The following is a 22,972-nucleotide window of genomic DNA, read 5'->3' as shown; positions in this document are numbered from 1 at the left end:
CTGCACTCCAGCCTGGGTGACAGAGCGAGACTCCGTCTCAAAAAAAAAAAAAAAATTAGAAGAGTACTAAAGTATTCATTCCTGGCTCATCTCTGCTGCTGTTTTCTTAGTCCTGTGTCTAGCTGAGTCCATAGTGTTGTGCTTCAGCCTTGAGGGCTTGTCGGGGCAAGGGATCTTCCTTTTTTTGCTCATCCTCCTCTCAGTGTCGGGGCTCTTCCCAGCCTGCTCTTCTGACAGATCGGGCAAATTATTATTATTATTATTATTATTATTTTATTTATTTATTTATTTTTGAGACGGAGTCTTGCTCCGTCGCCCAGGCTGGAGTGGAGTGGCACGTTCTGGGCTCACTGCAAGCTCCGCCTCCCGGGTTCACGCCATTCTCCTGCCTCAGCCTCCCGAGTAGCTGGGACTATAGGCGCCCGCCACCTCACCCGGCTAGTTTTTTGTATTATTTTTAGTAGAGACGGGGCGGGCAAATTATTAAAGTTCATATATAAATGAGGTGGAAATTTAATCTCGGAATTTAGTTGTCTGTCGTGGCAGGGAGAGCTCTAGATGATCAGCCACATCCCTTGTGACTCAGCAGACTAAGCTTTTAATTATGTTGTCTTAAGGGTAGTGTTATGTTAGATGTCACTTGAAATTTGTAGTTAATTGTTCCTATACCACTGGGAAATACGCCATGCATATAAGAGACTAGATTGGAAGCTAACTCCAGTGCCTTTTGTAAAGTTTACGTATTTTATGGGGTCTTGGGCTCTACTTTTTCCCAAGATATACACATACGTAATTTCTGTCTTGCATTAGCTAACTTAGCTATGTTTCTGGATTGTGGAGAACACAGAATCAAGTATAGTAAGGGTGGGACGGGTGAGTCTAGGGGAAAGGATGATGATGAGATTTCACATTGTCTTTTGCATCCTTACAAAGGTCCTTTCTAAGGGAATAATTTTGCCTTTCTAAGGGAATAATTTTGAAACCATTGCAACGGATTGAAGCACTTATCTATTTTCCAAGAGGGTTAATAGTAAGGGTGGAGGTCAAATTACTTTGAGCTTGAGCCAAGAGGAATAAATATAGCTTGGAACCCATTACTGTATTTTTTTTTTTTTTTTTTAATGAGGTATTTGCTTTTTGCTTTAGTGACTTAAAAGCCAGAGTAGATGGCTGGGTCTAGTGGCTCATGCCTGTAATCTCAGCACTTTGGGGGGTCGAGGTGGACAGATCACTTGAGGTCAGGAGTTCGAGACCAGCCTGGCCAACATGGTGACACCCCATCTCTATCAAAAATACAAAAATTACCCAGGTATGGTGGCAGGCGCCTGTAATCCTAGCTGCTCGGGAGGCTGAGGTGGGAGAGTTGCTTGAACCTGGGAGGTGGAGGTTGCAGTGAGCCAAGATCGTGCCACTGTACTCCAGCTTAGGCGACAGAGTGAGACTCTATCTCAAAAATAGAAAAATAAAAAAGCTAGAGGAGAATGCAGTTGTGACTGTTGTAATTGGGCAAGCATTCATTTATGCAGTAAAACAGAAGTTAGTAATTCCCCTAGAAGTTTAGAGGTCTCAGGCTCGGTGTGGTGGCTCATTCCTGTAATCCCAGCACTTTGGGAGGCCAAGGTGGGCAAATCACCTGACATTAGGAGTTAGAGACCAGCCTGGCCAACATGGTGAAACCTCATCTCTACTAAAGATACAAAAATTTGGCTGGGCGCGGTGGCTCACGCCTGTAATCCCAGCACTTTGGGAGGCTGAGGTGGGCAGATCACGAGGTCAGGACATCAAGACCATCCTGGCTATCACGGTGAAACCCTGTCTCTACTAAAAATACAAAAAAATTAGCCGGGCATGGTGGCAGGTGCCTGTAGTCCCAGCTACTCGGGAGGCTGAGGCAGGAGAATGGCATGAACCTGGGAGGTGGAAATTGCAGTGAGCCGAGATTGTGCCACTGCACTCCAGCCTGGGCGACAGAACGAGACTCTGTCTCAAAAATAAAAAAAGATACAAAAATTTGCCGGGCATGGTGGTGGGCGCCTGCCCAGATACTTGGGAGGCTGAGGCAGGAGAAGTGCTTGAACCTGGGAGGGAGAGGTTGCAATTTGCCGAGATTGTGCCACTGCACTCCAGCCTGAGAGACAGAGTGAGACTCCATCTCAAAAAATTAAAAAAAAAAAGTTTAGAGGTCATATTATTCTCTGAAAATGGGCTGCTGCAAATATTTAGCAAGTGCCTGATAAGTGCCATTGCCAGACCCTATTCTTTTCTTCTTCTTCTTTTTTTTTTTTTTGAGACAGAGTCTTACTCTTTTCCCCAGGCTGGAGTGCAGTGGTGCGATCTCGGCTCACTGCAACCTCCGCCTCCCAGGTTCAAGCAATTCCCCTGCCTCAGCCTCCCGCTTTCTTGTTTTGAAGGCGGGGTCTGACTCTTTCGCCCATGATGTAGTGCAGTGGTATGATCTTAGATCACTGCAGCCTCTAACTCCTGTGCTCAAGTGATCCTCCTGCTTCAGCCTCAGACCCTATTCTAAGCTGTCTCATTGGTTAATATTCTATAAGAAGCATAGAATAAACAAGAAAGAAAACCAAATAGAAGTACAGGTCCATTCAGTTAAGTTATTTTTAGTAAATACCTGGTAGAAGTGGGACACTTTGCCACAGGATCCAGATCAGTGATTCTAACCCATGAAATCTTGTGTGTTTGTTGTTAGTTATAAAATGAATGAATTGTCATTGAAGTATAAAAAATTAACAAATGATTTACTTCTAAATTAACTAGTTAAGATTTAGCATGATGACTATAATATTTTTTGCAAATGATTTACTTTTAAATTAACCGGTTAAGATTTAGTGTAATGCCTATAGTATTTCAGCTTTAATGAATTTGTGTTCTCTATGGTTTCTTGAGCAGGAGAGTCATAGATCTACAGCCATTTTAGTTTGGGAAGTTATGGGTGTCTATGGTTTTTCATATTATCAATTATGTATTGTGATGGAAAACTGATAGATAATTCATTATTCTGGGGGTTAGAGAGATGAATGTGACATCTGGTCTAGGCCCTTCCAGGTCTTTCTGTCCAGAGGAATGGATGAGACTTCAGATACCTATGGTACAAGAAAGATGATGTCATGACAAACTTAGAATAAAACTACGAGAATAGAGAGAAGAATGACAGTGTAATGTGTGCTACATAGAAATTGACCTCTTCGGGTTGGCCTGTGAGAGGTTTTCTTGCTCTAGGGAGATTCTTTAAGCAATCACTATGTCAACAAACACAGATGTTTCCCTTTCTGAATTCATATGATGAAGATCAGGGATCCAAACTTATTCAAAAAGCTAAAGAGGCACTATTCGTACCTGTTGGAATAGAAGGTTTTTCAGCAATTGTTGCATATGGATTATACAAATTGAAGAGCAGGGGAAATACTAAAATGTCCCTTTATCTGATCCACATGTGTGTGGCAGCCCAAGGCTTTGTTGTAGGAGCAATTGCTGTTGTTATGGGCTATTCCATGTATCGAGAATTCTGGGCAGAACCTAAGCCTTAGAAGAAGACATGCTGTCTCAGTCTTGTTGGAGGAGCTTGCTTTAGTTAGACTTCTCATTATTGAAGTTATGTATTATTGTTGAAAATAAACTAATTTGTATGGGTTTAGATGGTAACATGGCATTTTGAATATTGTCTTACTTTTTTACAGGCTTGATATGCCTGGTGACCTAATTACTAGTGACTAGTTTACTAACTAGGTCATTCAAGGAAGTCAAGTTAACTTAAAAGAAACATGTGACCTAAATGCAGTTGATGGTGTTGAAATGTCCACCTTCTTAAATTGTTAAGATGAACTTAGTTCTAAAGAAGATAACGGGCCAACCCCGAAGTATTCCCAGTTTGCTGCAGAGTCTCATGTATTTTGGATGTTATAGAAGAGTCCTATTTGCCCCAGTTAATTTAACTATTTTTCTGCCTGTTTTGTGGGCTGGCTGGCTCTTTAAGAACTCTGTCCAAAAAGTGCTTGGAATATAACTTGTAAGCTTCCCACAACTGACAATATGTATATGTGCGTCTGTTTAAACCAAATCTAGAAAACTTACAGTAGAGCTGCATAATAGCAGTATTTATTAAAGAATCACAGTTGTAAACATGAGAATAACTTATGGATTCTAGTTTATTTCTTTAGTAATTGCAAATTATATTTTTGCTGCTGTTATGTTAGAATAATTTTTAAATGTCATCTTGAAATAGAAATATGTATTTTAAGCACTCATACAAAGGTAAATGAACACTTTTTAAATGTGTGCATTGCTTATTTTTTCCATAAGAATTATAAACATTAAACTGAACAAATTACCTATAATGGTTTTGACTAATGGCTTAAGAGCAATCTGGTTAGGCCAGACAGTATACCCAAACTTTTATATACCATAGAATGTTATTACGCTTGTGAAATTCTCTTATCTAACTGAATTTACATTCCATGGTGGTAACATGGTATATGTATTGTTATTAAAGTGACCCATGTAAAAAAGAAAGAAATTGACCTTTCAAGACCAACCTGGGCAACATGGTGAAACCCCATGTCTCCAAAAAAAAAAAAAAAAAAACCCAAAACAAAACCCCAAAAACCAAATTAGCCGGGTGTAGTGGCATGAGCCTGTAATCCCAGCTACTTGTGAGGCTGAGGTGGGAGGATTGATTGAGCCCTGGAGGTCAAAGCTATAATAAGCCATGGTCATGGCAACACTGTGCTCCAGAGCTGCGACAGAGTGAGACCGTGTGAAAGAAGGAAAGAAAGAGAGAAAGAGAAAGGAGAGAGAGAGAGAAATTAATTGACTTCAACTCACTTACTGAGCCTTTAACATATGCCTAGGACTGCTAACTGTTGAGTATGCAAAGATGACTGGGCACTCTTGGTTTTAGTGTTCATTAACTGCTATTTGGATTTGCTATTTGCCTCTTGGGGAGAGGTTGGTGCTTTAGGGGCAGGGATGGAAGAAGGTAGTACTTGCACAAGACCTTGAAGGATGGGTAGCACTTAGGCATTTGAAACTGTAGGCAAAGCAGCTAGCATGGCATGACCACAGGGCCATTTCTGAGACTGTCAGGTATGTGTTCTGACTTGATTGCAGACTTCCTGAGTGGGTTAAGGTGGGGTAGGTTGCTGCCAAACTGAGGTTGGTTGCTTTGAGGAATTTATTGAAAAACTGAAAAATGCTTCATTTTCAGGATAGGGAGATAACCTGTGTTGGCAGGGTTGCTTTCCTTCCATTTAGCTATTTTGTGGCCATAAGGCATTTTTTTCTGCATATATTTTAAAGAAGTTTTTATTTTGAAATAATTTGTTATTAAAAATGTTGTCAAAAATGGTACAAAGAATATACCTTTAACCAAATTCCCCGATTGCCAGCAATTTACCATATTTGCTTTATTATTCTATTTTTTTTCTTCTCTGAGATGGAGTCTTGCTCAGTCACCCAGGCTGGAGTGCAGTGGCGCAATCTTGGTTCACTGCAAGCTCCGCCTCCCGGGTTCATGCCATTCTGCTGCCTCAGCCTCCCGAGTAGCTGGGACTACAGGTGCCCACCAACACGCCTGGCTAATTTTTTTTGTATTTTTAGTAGAGATGGGGTTTCACCATATTAGCCAGGATGGTCTCGATCTCCTGACATCATGATCTACCCGCCTCGGCCTCCGGAAGTGCTGGGATTACAGGCGTGAGCCACCGTGCCCAGCTTATTATTCTATTTTTTAAAGTACTTTTTCTAGATGGGATGCAGTGGCTCACACCTGTAATTCCAGCACTTTGGGAGCCTGAGGCGGGGAGATCACTTGAGGTCAGGAGTTCGAGACCAGCCTGGCCAACATAGTGAAACCCTGTCTCTACAAAAATAAAAAAATTAGTCGGGCATGATGGCACATGCTTGTAGTCCTAGCTACTTGAGAGGCTGAGGCAAGAGAATCTCTTGAACTTGGGAGGTGGAGATTGCAGTGAGCCAAGATCGTGCCACTGTACTCCAGCCTAGATGACAGAGTGAGACTCTGTCTCAAAGAAAATAAAAAATTTTAATTTTTTTTTTAGAAAGTACTTTTTCTGGCCGGGCGCGGTGGCTCAAGCCTGTAATCCTAGCACTTTGGGAGGCCGAGACGGGTGGATCACGAGGTCAGGAGATCGAGACCATCCTGGCTAACACGGTGAAACCCCGTCTCTACTAAAAAATACAAAAAACTAGCCGGGCGAGGTGGCAGGCGCCTGTAGTCCCAGCTACTCGGGAGGCTGAGGCAGGAGAATGGCGTAAACCCGGGAGGCGGAGCTTGCAGTGAGCTGAGATCCGGCCACAGCACTCCAGCCTGGGCGACAGAGCGAGACTCCGTCTCAAAAAAAAAAAAAAAAAAAAAAAAAAGAAAGTACTTTTTCTGAATTGTTTAAAAATAAGTTCCAGACCTTTATCCCTAAATACTTTTTTTTTTTTTGAGACAGAGTTTCTCGCTTTTGTCACCCAGGCTGGAGTATAGTAGTGCGATTTCTACTCACTGCAACCTCTGCCTCCGGGGTTCAAGAGATTCTCCTGCCCCAGCTTCCCAAGTAGTTTGGATTACAGGCGCACGCTACCATGCCTGACTAATTTTTGTATTTTTAGTAGAGACTGGGTTTCCATGTTGGCCAAGCTGGTCTTGAACTCCTGACCTCAGGTGATCCACCCACCTCAGCTTTGCAAAGTGCTGGGATTATAGGTGTGAGCCACCACTGCACCTGGCCTCCCTAAGTACTTTTTAGAAAATCCCCTATTTAATTAGCCTGGTGTGGTGGTGTGCACCTGTAATCCCAGCTACTCGGGAGGCTGAGGTGGGAGAATTGCTTGAACCCAGGAGGCGGAGGTTGCAGTGAGCCAAGATAGCACCACTGCACTGCAGCCTGGGTGACAGAGCAAGACTCTATCAAAAAAAAGAAAATAAGAAAAAGAAAAAAAAATCCATATTTCCTAAAGACAAGGACATTCTTCTACATTATCACAATATAATTTTCAAAATCAGGACTTTCTTCAGACTTTATCAGTCTGTGCCTTTCACCCCATTTATGGCAGTCATCTTGTCTTTATTCTGTATGCTTTTTCTGGGCAATTGAAAAAAATATTCATAAATTTGAAAAGAACTCCAGAAATATACAAGGATAATTCAACTAACATTCTTGTCTCCCATAGTCCCATGGCCCACTACTGTTAGTATTTGGTCATGAGGGCCTCAGGACCATACACTGGCCTGCAGGGCCCAGCTTCTTCTGGCCACCTGTTGCCTCACCTTCCTGTTGATTCTGCTGCAGCCACATGGCCTCCTTGCTATCCTGCAGGTATAGCAGATACACTCCTACCTCTGGGCCTTGTTCAAGCACACTTTTATTGAATACTTTTTATTCCCAGCCAGAGCAAGTAGGTCCATGGGGAAACATATCAGTAATGTGATGGGTAATATTTATTTATGTATTCATTCATTTATTTGTTTGAGAAGGGTTTTGCTCTGTCACCCAGGCTGGAGTGTAGTGGCATGATCATAGCTCACTGCAGCCTCGACCTCCTGGGCTTAAGCCATCTTTCCGCCTCAGCCTCCTGAGTAGCTAGGACTATAGACATGTGGCACCAAGCTTGGCTAATTTTTAAATTTTTTGTGGAGATGGGGTCTTGATATATTGCCCATGCTGGTCTTGAACTCTGGGCCCCCACCTTGGCCTCCCAAAGTGGTGGGATTGGAGGCGTGAGTCACTATGCCCAGCCCTGTCTCCTTTCACAATTACATATAATTAGGCCGGGCACAGTGGCTCAAGTCTGTAATCCCAGCACTTTGGGAGGCCAAGGCAGGCAGATCACCTGAGGTCAGGAGTTAGAGACCAGCCTGGACAACATGGCGAAACCCTGTTTCTACTAAAAATACAAAATTTAGCCAGGTGCGGTGGTGTGTGCCTGTAGTCCCAGCTACTCTGGAGGCTGAGAGAGGAGAATTGCTTGAGCGTGGGAGGCGGAGGTTGCAGTGAGCCGAGATCACGTTATTGCACTCCAGCCTGGGTGACAGAACGACACTCTGTCTCAAAAAAAAAAGAAAAGAAAAAAATGAAAAGAATATAATTAGCTAGGCATTGTGGCACACGGCTGTAGTCCCAGCTACTCGGGAGGCTGATGCGGGAGGATCGCTCTAAGCCCAGGCATTCAGTGTTGCAGTAAGTTATGATCCTACCACTGCACTCCAGCCTTGACAACAGAGTGAGACCCTGTCCCTGGAAAAACGAAAACAAAAACAATTACGTATAATTTATTTCATTGTATGGATGTTCCATAATTTATTTACCTAGCCCCTGCTGAAATATATTTAAGTTCTTTCTAACTTTTCCCTATTAATTCTCCCTGTTTTACAGACAAAGAGCCTAATATTTGGCATGAAGGAGTGACTTAGCTAGATTGGCACACTTCCTAATGGTCGGTATTGTAGAGGTTGGTAAAATTAAATTAAATTTTTGTTTGAGACAGGATCTCACTCTGTCATCCAGGCTGGAATGCAGTGGCACTGTCACGGCTCACTGCAGTCTTGACTTCCAGAACTTCAGTGATCCTCCCACTGTTCAGCCTCCTGAATCATTCTGACCACAGGCACTTTCCATCACTCCTGGCTAATTTTTGTATTTTTGGTAGAGACAGGGTTTTGCCATTTTGCCCAGGCTGGTCTCGAACTCCTGAGCTCAAGCAATCCACTTTCCTCGACTTCCCAAAGTGCTGAAATTACAGGTGTGAGCCAGTGTACCTTGGCCCAGAGTCTGTAACTGTTGTTTTCCTGCTGAGTGCCTAATTCCATCTGATAAGATGCTGGGTGCTATATAAATCAAGTGAAATGAACAGAGTCCCTGCCTTTAGGGGCATTGCACAGTATGTGATGCAAACTTCTGCTCTCGGGGCACTCATTAAAGCAGTGTGTACACTCAGAGTAAGAGACTTAGTAGGGTGGCTAGGTTTGGAGGGTAGTGTGTGGTACAAGTGATGTCAGTACTCCAGGACTGGATGGTGCCTTTTGAATTCTTTGAGTTGTGGAAAATGTCTTGATCTGGAAACTGAATGGTGTTTCTGGTGTTTCTTTTGGAACATAGGTTTAGTGGTGTGAGTACAGAATGATCCAGAAAGATTGCTGGGGGAACGGGAGGTTGTTGAGAACTCATTCACCAGGAATGTATTACGTAAGTAAGCAGGAAATAGGGCAGGACCATGACCATCTTCAGAAGCATCCAGCCAGGCCCCTGGAAGCTGGGATGCTGCGTTAGTCACTCTTTAGTGATTGCTGTCCTGAGCTGGTGCCACAGTCTTGCGTTTTTAAACTGAGATGGAGTCACAATCTGATAAATTGGTGTGAAGGAGGCTCGTGGGCAGCAGGAGGAGGAGGAGCTGGGAGGGCAACACATCTAGTCCAGAGCTAACTGTTCCAACCTAATTCTGGCATTTGGGGCAGCTCTGCCACCTTGTGGAATGAGTGATCAGTGATTTTTGTGGGGGCTGAGTGCATACATCTGCATTCCAGGGGCTAGCCTTGAAATGTTCACCAGGACTATATGTGGGTGTGGTTCCTTTCCTTCCACTTAGGTATTTATGGCTTCAAAGTATTCTTCCTATGTATATAGATGCATATTTTTTCCTGAATATTTATTTTAGGAAGTTTTTATTTTGAAATAATTTAGATTTATACACCTATGTAGTGTGGGTTAAAAAAATGACAAAAAATAATTTCAGATTTATAAAAAAGTTGCAAAAATAGCAAAAAGATTTCCCTTATACCTTTCCCTATGTTGGAAAATATAGATTCCCCAATTGCTAGCGATTTACCATGTTAGCTTTGTTATTCTCTCCCAGATTTTATTTTATTTTATTTTTTGAGATGGAGTCTTACTCAGTTGCCCAAGCTAGAGTACAGTGGCGAGATCTTGGCTCATTGCAACCTCCGCCTCCTGGGTTCAAGCAATTCTCCTGTCTCCGCCTCCCGAGTAGCTGGAATTACAGGCACACGCCACCATGCCTGGCTAATTTTTTTTGTATTTTTAGTAGAGATGGAGTTTCACCATGTTGGTCAAGCTGGTCTTGAACTCCTGACCTCAAGTGATCTACCCACCTTGGCCTCCCAAAGTGCTGGGATTACAGGCGTGAGGTACTGTGCCCAGTCCGCTCCCAGATTTTTTAATGTAGTTTTTTGAATTGTTTGAAAATAAATTGCCGACCTTTAACTCTGAATATTTCAGTGTATAGTTCCTGAAAACAAGGACGTTCTCTTTCGTTCACACAATACAATCAAAATCAAGACCTTTTAAAAACTTTGCCATTTGTTCTAATAATGTTCTTTGTGGCAAAAATGGGGTGAATTTTTTTTAATTTCTGGTCAAGATCCAATCCAGGAACACATGTTGAATTCAGCTGTCATATTTCTTTTGTCTCCTTTAATCTGAAACAGACCTTCTGTCTTCTACTTTTTTTTTTTACTGGAGTGAGGGACAGGAGAATAAGCTTTTTTTTTTTTTTTTTTTAATGACCTTCACATTACATTTCTGAAGAATATGATGTCCCTCAATTTGGGTTTTTCTGATGTATCCTCATAATTTGATTTGGGTTATTCACTTTTCACAGAAATACCACATAAGTGATGTGTCCTTTTCAGGTGCATTCTATCAGGAAGCACATGAAAACCTCTTTGTCCCATTTACTGGTGACATTAACTTTTGTCACTTACCTAAGGTAGTATCTACCAGCTTTTTCTACTATAAGGCTGTTATTACCCCTATATAATGAATACATTTCTTGTGAGAGAAACTTTGAGACTATGTAAATATCTTATTTCTTCATCAAACTTTCACCCATTATTTTAGCATCTACTGGTATTTTTTTCCTGAAACCGTTTTTACTGTGATGGCTGTCAAATGGCGATATCCAACTTTCATCATTCCTTCAACAGGTATTAGTTTATATTCTGTCTTAGGGGGCTGTATCTCCCTTCTTTCCTTCCTTTCCTTATTTGTTTATCCGCATGGGCTCATGGATTCTTATGTCGTTCTATGGGTTGTACTCTGTTTCTATCATTATTTTAATGCCAAAAAAATTATAATCTTGAGATCATATCAGTAAATACTTTTTTTTTTTTTTTTTTTTTTTTTTTTGAGACAGAGTCTCACTCTGTTGTCCAGGCTGGAGTGCAGTGATGAGATCTCTGCTCACTGCAACTTCTGCCTCCTGGGTTCAAGAGATTCTCCTGCCTCAGCCTCCCGAGTAGCTGGGATTACGGGTGCCCACTACCACACCCAGCTTTTTTTTTTTTTTTTTTGGTAGCGTTAGTAGACTGATCCAGGCCGGTCTCGAACTGTTGACCTCAAGTGATCCACCCGCCTCACCCTCCCAAAGTGTTGGGATTACAGGTGTGAGCCACTGTGCCTGGCCTCAGCTAATCCTTTGATTGCTTTTTGATGCTTCAAGTTGAAAAAGTTATTCCTTCACAGACATGAACAATATTTTATTCATTATGTTATGTTAACTATATATCAAAAAGGTATCAAACTCCTGGGCCACATGATGTCATTGCTGACAAGAATACCAACTGTGTTGGGCCTTGGTCCTGAGGGAACACATGACAATGAGGAATGACTCTTTTCCCCTGGCTGGAGAAGTGACAAATAACAGGATCCAGGAGCAGATGTTAAGTGCTGATGATGAGGTACAGCAGATAGTCATTTGTGGCAGGAGTTGATGGCGTGTGGTCCCTGAGAGCCAGGGCCATCTAGATGTCTTTCTGTTTGTGGAGTGAGCTGGGTCTGGATGGAAGTGAAAACTTGGCTGAGCCAGGGAGGAATGGCAGGAAGAGGGCACAGGCCAAACAGGGGTGTGAACTGCGAGAGCATGAAGCAGTTGTTGGAGTAGGAGCTGAGGCCTCCTTGTGGATGAGTGGGAGGTACGTTTGGAAGCAAGATGCTGCTTGGGGTGACTTGGGCCTTGAGTGCCAGACTGAGCATTGCCTGCCAGACTGAATATCACCATCATCGTAATCTAATCATAGTCATCCAGTTGTGAGGTCATCTGATACTGGCAATGGGCATACAAAATATTAAATAGGATATTTATTTCTAAGCCAAGTTTCACAAAACAATTTACAAACTTTTTTTAGTATAAACATAGTGTATGCTTACTATAAAAGGAAAAGTATATAACTATTCAAGTATATATAGATCCCACTCTATATTATCTGTTGCTGTGTGACAGTATTACCACAAATATAGTAGCTGAAACAACACATTTGTTTTCTCACAGTTTCTGTGGGTGAGGAGTTCAAGCATAGCTTAGCCAGGTCCTCTGCAAACTTATAATCCAAGGGTTGGCTCAGGCTGTATTCTTATCTGAGCACTCTACTGGGGAGGGTTCCAGGCTTACCTGATGGTTGGTGGCATTCAATCCTCGTAGACTGTCAGACTGAGGGCCTTGGTTTTTGCTGGTGCACTCAGTTCCTTGCCTCATGTAGAGTAGCTCACAATGTAGCAGCTTGTTTCACTAAGACACCGAGGAAGAGTGTTTCCTAGTAAGACAGACACTGTAGTCTTACCTAATACAATCATAAAAGTGACATACTGCCTCCTTTGCCATATTCTGTTAGAGACAGGTTACAGCTTTGCCCAGTGGCAGTATCCTAGCTAATGAGGTTTATCCGAGGTGTGATTATTAAAATAATTGAAAACTTTTCCCAATACACTGCAGTGACAACTTGCAGCATAGGTTGGCAATGGCAATTTTTGACATCTCTATGGAGACTGAATTAAAATTAAAAAAAAAAAGAAGTTATAGGTTTGGCCCACACTCAAGAAGAAGAGATTATATCGGGGCATGAATACCAGAAGGCAGGGATCATTAAGAAACATTTTAGGGTTTAACTCCATACCCTCCCTCGAAAATAGATAACGAAAACACTGCTTAGGGTTACCTTTTTTTTTTTTTTTTGAGACAGAGTTTCGCTCTTGTTGCCCAGGCTAGAGTGCAATGGCACGATCTCGACTTACAACCTCCGCCTCCCGGGTTCAAGCAAATCTCCTGCCTCTATCTCCTGAGTAGCTGGGATTACAGGCTTGCACCACCACGCCTGGCTAATTTTGTATTTTTTAGTAGAGATGGGGTTTCTCCATGTTGGTCAGGCTGGTCTCCAACTCCCGACCTCAGGTGATCCACCTACCTTGACTTCCCAAAGTGTTGGGATTACAAGCATGAGCCACCACGCCTGGCCTAGGGTTACCATTATTAAAAGCAAAATTTGTGGACCATTTTTCTCTGCACATACCAAAGTATAGTAGTAATTTAGGAGCAACAAGAGCAAAGGGTGACTCTTGAGATTTTGAGCCTGGATGCCCAGGAGAGAGCTCTGTGCTTTTTCTTGATTCCTCCAAACAATAATTTGTTAAACAGGAGGGAGAGGACAGAGCATGTAAATGATGATGCCAGTAACTACTTGGAAATAGTGATTTTCATACTGCTTTTAAAAGAGGAATAAATTGGTTTCAGTAGATGACCTTACCCCAAGAGTAATTGAGTTCTCCCTCACTTTTGAACCAGAACCTTTGAGGATTTAATTTATAATATTTTCTTCTGGGCATGGTGACTTATGCCTGTAATCCCAGCACTCTGGGAGGCTGAGGCAGGAGGATCACTACTTGAGCCAAGGAGTTGGAGATAAGCCCTGGGCAACATAGGGAGACCCTCATTGCTCTTTTTTTTTTTTTTTTTTAAATAATAATTTACATGTCTTCTGCCCTCTGTCTTTGAGTAACTGCTCCCATGTTAACAAGAACCATATTAATACGCTAAGAGTGGATGATGTCACTTAGCTGGCGTCACCAACTCCTGCCATGTATATTCTAAATGAACTATCCTCCCATAGGGGAATACACACCTGTGTGTATAGACTCTGCCCCAGCAGGCCCATTTGACAACCAGTGGCTCTCTTAGTTTCTTTTTTCTGTTTGTTTTTTTGAAATGGAGTCTCGCTGTGTCACCTGGGCTGGAGTGCCCTGGCACAATCTCGGCTCACTACAACCTCTGCCTCTGGGCTCGAGCGATTCTCCTGCCTCAGCCTCCCGAGTAGCTGGGATTATAGGTGCACACCACTATGCCCAGCTAACTTTTGTATTTTTAGTAGAGACGGGGTTTCGCCTTGTTAGCCAGGCTAGTCTCAAACTCCTGACCTCGTGATCTACCCATCTCGTCCTTCCAAAGTGCTGAGATTATAGGCGTGAGCCACCATGCCCGGCCCTATTCATAATTTTCTATTTTGCTGATAATATTTTGAGTTTTATTTTTTATTTTGAGAGAATCTCATTCTGTCACCCAGGCTGGAGTGCTGTGGCACCATCTCAGCTCACGGCAACCTCCACCTCCTGGGTTCAAGCAATTTTTGTGCCTCAGCCTCCTGAGTAGCTGGGACAACAGACACGCACCACCACGCCCGGATAAATTTTTGGATTTTTAGTAGAGACAGAGTTTCACCATGTTGGCCAGGCTGGTCTTCAACTCCTGACCTCAAGTGATCTGCCCGCCTCAGCCTCCCAGACTGCTGAAATTACACGCATGAGCCACTGTGCTTGGCCATATTTTGAGCTTTATTCACATAGTTATACCACACATATTCTGTTTCTTAATTTTTAAAATTTATTATTATTTTTAAATTATTTTTGAGACAGGGTCTCACTCTGTTGCTTAGGCTGTAGTCTCAGTGGTGCAATCTCGGCTCACTGCAACCTCCATCCCCAGGTTCAAGTGATTCTCCCACCTCAGCCTCCCGAGTAGCTGGGACTACAAGCATGCACCACCATGCCTGGCTAATTTTTGTATTTTTTGGTAGAGACAGGGTTTCCTCATGTTGTCCAGGCTGGTCTTGAACTCCTGACCTCAAGTGATCCACCCACCTTGGCCTCCCAAAGTGCTGGGATTACAGGCATGAACCACCCCCGCCCCCCCAGCACTATTTATTTATTTTTTGAGACAGGTTCTGTCTCATGCTGTTGCCCAAGCTGGAGTGCAGTGGTGGGATCACGGCTTACTGCAGCATTGACCTTCTGGGTTCAGTCTATCCTCCTGCCTCAGTCTCCTGAGTAGCCGAGACTATGGGTACGTGCCACCACACCCAGCTACTTTTTGTATTTTTTTGTAGAGATGAGGGTCTCACTATGTTGCTCAGGCTGGTCTTGAACTCCTGGGCTCAAGTTATCCACCCACCTTGGCCTCCCAAAGTGCTGGAATTACAGGTGCGAGCCATTATGCCTGGTCTATTTTAAAATGTAGAATATTTTTGCTGAATGCATAATTTCAGTGTTCCTATTGTGATTTTGTTAATTACCACTAATCCTTCATTGTTTGATTAATAAAGTAGGGCAATTAGATGTTAGAATTTTGCAGATTATACCAGTGACACATGGCCCCTTAGCTAGGATTATGCATAACTTATGATTGTTTTGAGCAAATAACTGTGAGGTCAGTGACAACAATAATGACAAGTAATATTCAAGTAACCTCTTGCTGTTAATATTGGCTTTTGTGGCCAGGCACGGTGGCTCAGGCTTTGTAATCCCAACACTTTGGGAAGCTGAAGTGGCGGATCACCTGAGGTCAGGAGTTCAAGACCAGCCTGGCCAAAAGGGTGAAACCCTGTCTCTACTAAAAATACAAAATAGGCTGGGCACAGTGGCTCAAGCCTGTAATCCCAGCACTTTGGGAGGCCGAGTCGGGTGGATCACAAGGTCAGGAGATTGAGACCATCCTGCCTAACACGGTGAAACCCTGTCTCTATTAAAAAATACAAGAAACTAGCCGGGCGAGGTGGCGGGCGCCTCTAGTCCCAGCTACTCGGGAGGCTGAGGCAGGAGCATGGTGTGAACCCGGGAGGTGGAGCTAGCAGTGAGCTGAGATCCGGCCACTGCACTCCAGCCTGGGCGACAGAGCAAGACTCCATCTCAAAAAAAAAATAAATAAAAATAAAAATAAAAAATAATTAGCTGGGCATGGTGGCACATGCCTCTAATCGTAGCTACTCGGGAGGCTGAGGTTGGAGTATTGCTTGAACCCTGGAGGTGGAGGTTGCAGTGACCCAAAATTGCTCCACTGCACTTCAGCCTGGTTGACAGAGTGAGACTCTGTCTCAAAAACAAAACAAACAAACAACAGCAAAACAAAACTGGGTTTTGTCTTTAACTGCCTCATGGAAACATATAGGAGACTTGTGAAATAAGTATTCTTATTCCCATTTAACAATGAGGAAACAGTCTTGGAGAGGCTAGCTCCCATGTTTGATGTGACAGTACACTAACATAAGTAAGAGAAGTAAAGAATGCAACATATTGTAGGCCGGGCACAGTGGCTCATGCTTGTAATCCCAGCACTTTGGGAGGCCAAGGTGGGTGGATCACCTGCAGTCAGGAATTTGAGACCAGCCTGTCCTAAATGACGAAACCTGGTCTGTACTAAAAATACAAAAATTAGCCGGGTGTGATGGCGGACACCTGTAATCCCAGCTACTCGGGAGGCTGAGACAGAAGAATCGCTTGAACCCAGGAGGCAGAGGTTGCAGTGAGCTGAGATCATGCCACTGCGCTCCAGCCTGGGCGACAGAGAGAGACTCCGTGTCCAAAAAAAAAAAAAAAGCAGCACATTGGATATTTCAATATTTTAGAAAAAGGAATGAACAAAACCAACTGTTATACAAATAGAAAGGGAAGGACTACAGGATCCATAAAGTACTTACAGGAAATCTTCAAGGCAGGACAGAATCTTTTCTGCGGAGAGACCGGGGTGAAGGCATTGTGCAAGGAGGTGGTATTTGAAGGATGAGCAAGACTTGGTTTGCAAGTGGGAACAACATGCCAAATAGAGGGAACCACATGGTCTAGACTGGCTGAACTGGCAGCCTTTATTATGCATACAGAGGGTTCCTTTTGGCTGTAGTGTGCAAAACTTAGGATAAGGTTGTGAAGTCTGGAAAATATAATTTTTCATATCTCTAAAAATTTGGGTTCAAAAGTAAAATAGTCCACTTTGCAAAACCTTCATGAGAAAGGGATGATTGCTTAAGTCTTGGTGTTTATGTGTCTTTTTTATTGTTCTATTTTAAAATATTATTTATTTATTTACTGTTTGAGACAGAGTTTGTCACTTTGTTGCCCAGGCTGGAGTGCAATGGTGCAATCTCAGCTCACTGCAACCTCCGCCTACCGGGTTCAAGCGATTCTCCTGCCTCGGCCTCCCAGGTAGCTGGGACTACAGGCATGCACCACCATGCCCAGCTGATTTTTTTTTTTTTTAAATATTTTTAGTAGAGACGGGGTTTCACCATGTTGGCCAGGCTGGTCTCGAATTCCCAATCTCAAATGATCCGCCCACCTCAGCCTCCCAAAGTGCTGGGATTATAGGCGTGAGCCACCAGGCCTGGCCAATTTTGTATTTTTAGTAGAGACGGGGTTTTACCATGTTGGTCAGGCTGGTCTTGAACTCCTGACCTCAGGTGATCCACCTGCCTCAGCCTCCCGAAGCGTTGGGATTACAGGCATGAGCCACCACATCTGGCCTTTTTTGTTGTATTATACTTTAACATATCCTAAACATTTTCTCATCATTGAAAAGTTAGCATAAACATTTTATTCATATATAATATTTTTATCTACTTTTTTTCTTTAGAGCTCTATTTCTGGAAGAATCTACTTTTTGATTTGTGGTTCTGAAATTATAGCAAATTGTGTAATTTATCAGATTTTGTCACAGGCTATAATACATAACTGATTCATACCCTATTTGCAGCTTTTCTCACTTTGATGCTTGTGTTGTTTTTTCCAGCAGTGCAGGGTAGATTATCAACTGGCTTATAATCAGAAGAGCTTGCTTGTATCACAGTGAGTTATACTTCACTGATTTCACTGGGAAATCTTACTTCCTGAGCTTCCATGGTTAAAGATTTGTAATGCTCAAATCTTCTTTTGATGTTTATTCCATCAGAGAAAAAGCAGCAACTACTTTACTTTGTCTTAGTGTTGCCAAATTGAAAAGAGCCTTTGGTTTGGCCAGGGTCTTTGTGATGGTGCCACCTGGCAGTGTCTTCCCTCCTGAGGAGCATCCCTGCTCACCTGAGCCTCTCTGATCCTAATACTGCCTGTCAGATGCAGCTGGTCCACCCGAGTGCCAAGCTTGCGCTCCTTTGGAGTTTCAGCTGTACTAACTTTTGCTTAGCTGTGAGGAATCAAGGATTTTGCTTTTGCTGGGGGAGGAGTTTTTATCCTGTAAACTGAACTTGCTTCCTTTGAAGGGTTTACTGGATTGGCAGATTATTGGTCCAGTCATATCTATCTTTCAACATAGTTTGGCCATGTCTTTTTTTTTTTTTTTTTTTTGAGATGGAGTTTCGCTCTTGTCACCCAAGCTGGAGATCAATGGTGTGATCTCGCCTCACTGCAACCTCCGCCTCCTGGGTTCAAGCAATTCTCCTGCCTCAGCCTCCCAGGTAGCTGGGATTACAGGCATGCACCACCACACCTAGCTAATTTTTGTATTTTTAGTAGAGACGGGGTTTTGCCATATTGGCCGGGTTTGTCTTGAACTCCTGACCTCAATTGATTTACCCACCTTGGTCTCCCAAAGTGCGGGGATTACAGGCGTGAGCCACCATTCCTGGCCAGTCATGTCTTTTTCTTTTTTCCTTTTGTTTTCTGACAGAGTTTGGCTCTTATTGCCCAGGCTGCAGTGCAATGGTGTCATTGCAGCTCATTGCAACCTCCGCCTAGCAGGTTCAAACGATTCTCCTGCCTCAGCCCCCCGAGTAGCTGGGATTACAGGCACCTGCCACCACGCCCGGCTAATTTTTTGTATTTTTAGTAGAGATGGGGTTTCACCATGTTGGCCAGGCTGGTCTTGAACTTCTAACCTCAGGTGATCTGCCTGCCTTGGCCTCCCAAAATGCTGGGATTACAGGCATGAGCCACCGTGCCCCACCAACATGTACTGTTATTTACGTTTTAAAAAGATAAAACAATGTTCAGTATTTTGGTGGAACAAGCTTGGTACTATCCTGCATTATATAAAGTGAGTATTAAAAATGAAAATCTTTAGGTGTCATAGTAAAAGATGTCCCAAAAGGTGGAGATAATAATCCCACTGATATGTGAATAGTCATACTAGGAACCTTATAGTTGGTTTTGAATTTCACACTTTTCAGGAGGACGTAGACAAAATGAAATTCTTACAGGGTGATATGTGTTCCAGCCAGGGCATATGAAGACTGGTTGAAGAAATGTTTCACACTTGGTTGATAATTATAATAGCTGTCTCCAGCTATGTTCCAGAAATAACATAAGCCTGCTTATGATATATTTTATATTTGAAATGATAATGGCTTCCATGTGTTGATCACCTACTTTGTGCCAAGTACATACATTATTCATAACCTTTTCTCCAACTCTTTGAAATAGGTTGTATTCTTCCCTGAAGAATCTGGATAATTAGACTAGCTTGCACAGCTAATTTATGCTGCTAATGAAAGGTAGACCTGGGATTTAATGTTGTGCTTTTTGTATTATACCATACTGACTCTGGCAGGAGCATGCAGTGAGGCTGTGGGTGGTGGGCACTTCCCCTCTTCTGCTTATGATTAGGTTAATTCCTGAAATTTAAAATGACATTGAATAGTCGTAGTAGACAGTATTAATTGAACACTTATTATGTGCCGTACACCTTTCTAGGCTCTTTGCATGTATTATTTAATTCTCACAACTCAGCGAAGTTGTTACCATTATCGTCTCCATCCTGCACATGGGGAAATTGAGTCTAGGGTGTAGGTGGAAGAACTTGGGTTTGAAATAGGCTGTCCAGCTGCAGAACCCACACTTAGCCCCTGTGCTGTTTGCTTTATGTAGATGACCATTGTGTGTACACACGAGTGCAAAGTTTTTGTTTTTGTTTTTGAGACGGAGTCTCGCTCTTGTCACCCAGGCTGGAGTGCAATGGTACGATCTCGGCTCACTGCAGTCTCCACCTCCGGGTTCAAGTGAGTCTCCTGCCTCGATCTCCTGAGTAGCTGGGTCTGCAGGGGTGCACCACCATGCCCAGCTAATTTTTCTTTTCTTTTTTTTTCTTTTTTTGAGACAAAGTCTCACTCTGTTGCCCAGGCTGGGGTACAGTGGCGTGATCTTGACCCACTGTAACCTCTGCCTCCTGGGTTCAAGCAATTCTTCCACCTCAGCCTCCGAAGTAGCTGGGACTACAGGCACGTGCCACCATGCCTGGCTAATTTTTCTCATTTTAGTAGAGACGGGGTTTTACCATGTTGGCCAGGCTGGTCTTGAACTCCTGACCGCAAGTGATCTGCCTGCCTCAGCCTCCCAAAGTGCTGGAATTATAGTTGTGAGCCGCTGCACAGGGTTCCAGCCTTAGTCTTTTGTGACGTGCAAAATGGCAAGTTTATATAGATCAAGAGAAGGATATTCCAAACAAACTATTTTTTGTTTTAGGAAAGAATTGGATGTATTAAAGGTTTGTGTTTTGAGCTTCTCCACTGACATACTTTTCCTGTCCAATTATTTGTCTGAGAAGTGTGTATTCTATTTCACATTGTGTCACTTTTACTTCTCCTTTTTATTTTATTTTTTTGAGACAGAGTTTCGCTCTTGTTGCCCAAGCCAGAATGCAATGGCGTGATCTCAGCTACTGCAACCTTTGCCTCCGGGTTCAAGCGATTCTCCTGCCTCAGCCTCCCGAGTTGCTGGGATTATAGACACACACCACCACGCCCAGCTAATTTTTTGTATTTTTAGTAGAAATGGGGTTTCACCATGTTAGCCAGGCTGGTCTGGAACTCCTGACCTCATATGATCTGCCTGCCTTGGTCTCCCAACGTTCTGGGATTATAGGCGTGAGCCACTGTGCCTGGCCAACTTTTTCTTCTCTTACCTGCAACTAACTGATCTGGTGTCTTTTATATCTCTTGTTATAGGTAGAAAGTGATTTTAAGGTATTCTGCTTTGGGATGTATGTGTATAGGTTTTTGTTGGTTTAAATTGGCTCTATAATAGCATCCTTCAGACCAGCAAACCTAATTTTGAAATGTAGAGTATAATTTAGATCAAATTTAAGAATTTTAAAATTACTTCTGATTATGGGATGACACTTGAAAAAATAATCATAATACTTACCAAAGGTTTAACAGGCTACCTGCTTCCAGTGGAAATTGTGTGACTGTGTTTAAGAAAAATTTGATTAACTCGAGAAAGGTCCATTCATTGCACATTGAATTCCTAATTTTTAAAAAAAGGTCCATTTGATATATTCTTGGGTGACCAAATCTGTAGCATAGGAGTGACTTAAGGTGACTGTTTTCGTTGGTGGGAAGACATTCTAAAGGGAGTCCTCAAGAAACTGCATTTCTAACACACAAGAGGTTCTTGTGGCCCGCGGGTGGTGACTCACCTGTAATTCCAGCACTCTGGGAGGCCAAGGCGGGTGGATCACTTGAAGTCAGGCATTCGAGACCAGCCTGGACCAGTCTCTACTAAAGCAACGAACAAAACAAAACAAAAAAAGATGGACATGGTGGTGGGCGACTGTAATCCCAGCTACTTGGGAGGCTGAGGCTGGAGAATCACTTGAACTGGGGAGGTGGAGGTTGCAGTGAGCTGAGATCTCACCATTGCACTCCAGCCTGGGAGACAAGAGCGAGATTCCGTCTCAAGGGAAAAAAAAAAAAAAAAGTCCTTGTGATGGGTTTAGTTTTTGTCATTGGTGCCTGACCGACTATTGCCTTCTGCTGATTTGTTTTTTAGGGTCATGCTTTTATTGTCGCTTTGAAATTGATCATTGAGTCCTATGAGTCCTCCTTATGCCTTCTACCTCCATTTAGTTAGCTGGTTTTTCTTGTAGTCTCTGGGTCCTTTTTGTTGTTGTTTCTTTTGCATTTATTATTGTTATTTTATTCATTTTTGACACAGGGTCTTGCTTTGTTGCCTAGGCTGAAGTGCAGTGGTGCAGTCATGGCTCACTGCAGCCTGAACCTGCTGGGCTCAAGGGATCCTCCCACCTGAGCCTCCTGGGTAGCTGGGACTATAGGCACATGCATCATGCCTGGCTAATAAAAAAAAAATATTTTTTTTGTACAGATGGGGTCTTGCTGAGTTGCCTACACTGATCTTGAGGATCCTGGCCTCAAGTGATCCTTTTGCCTTGGCCTCATTTATTGTTATTTTTGATTGACATGTAATAATTTTACATATTCATGTGGTACAGTGATATTTCCTTACATGTATACAATGTATAATGATTAAATCAGGATAATTAGCAAATCCATTACCTTGAACATTTATTTCTTTGTGTTTAGAACATTCAAAATCTGCTTTTCTAGCTATTTGAAGATATATAATAAATTATTATTAACTATAGTCACCCTATAGTGCTGTAGAATACTAGAACTTATTTGTCCTATTCTGGATCCTTTTTTTTTTTTTTTTTTTTTGTTTTGAGGCAGAGTCTTGCTCTGTCACCCAGGCTCGAGTGCAGTGGTACGATTTCGGCTCACTGCAAACTCTGCCTCCCGGGTTCACGCCATTCTCCTGCCTCAGCCTCCCGGGTAGCTGGGACTACAGGCGCCTACCACCATGCCCAGCTAATTTTTTTTGTATTTTTAGTAGAGACGGTGTTTCACCGTGTTAGCCAGGATGGTCTTGATCTCCTGACCTTGTGATCCACCCGCCTTGGCCTCCCAAAGTGCTGGGATTACAGGCATGAGCCACCACGCCCGGCCTTTCTTTTTTTTTTTTTTTTTTTGAAACAGAGTCTTGCTCTGTCACCCAAGCTGTAGTGCGGTGGTGTGATCTTGGCTCACTGCAACCTCTGCCTCCCAGGTTCAAGCAATTCTTCTGCCTTAGCCTCCCGAGTAGCTGGGATTACAGGCATGTGCCACCATGCCTAG

At 43.0% G+C, this 22,972-nt stretch overlaps 1 protein-coding gene, 1 non-coding gene and 1 pseudogene across 3 annotated transcripts in view; all 3 read left to right on the top strand.

Moving 5' to 3' along the window:
* The window catches only part of PHF20 (PHD finger protein 20), a 185,535-nt gene that overhangs the window by 109,665 nt on the left and 52,898 nt on the right, over nucleotides 1-22,972 (top strand). The gene's annotated exons all lie outside the window — the stretch shown is intronic.
* On the top strand, nucleotides 822-4,516 carry LOC112633135 (annotated as a pseudogene). The gene is made up of 2 exons (XR_003121494.1): nucleotides 822-873; nucleotides 3,192-4,516. The product of XR_003121494.1 is annotated as an HIG1 domain family member 1A, mitochondrial pseudogene (transcript).
* Nucleotides 12,658-12,800, top strand: LOC112633933. Its single transcript, XR_003121682.1, has one exon. It is a non-coding gene; the product is annotated as a U4 spliceosomal RNA (small nuclear RNA).

This window comes from Theropithecus gelada, chromosome 10, assembly GCF_003255815.1.
Source record: "Theropithecus gelada isolate Dixy chromosome 10, Tgel_1.0, whole genome shotgun sequence".
Taxonomy (NCBI): Eukaryota; Metazoa; Chordata; class Mammalia; order Primates; family Cercopithecidae; genus Theropithecus; species Theropithecus gelada.
The sequence above is the reverse complement of the archived record's forward strand: the minus strand, read 5'-3'. Positions and strand labels throughout refer to the sequence as shown.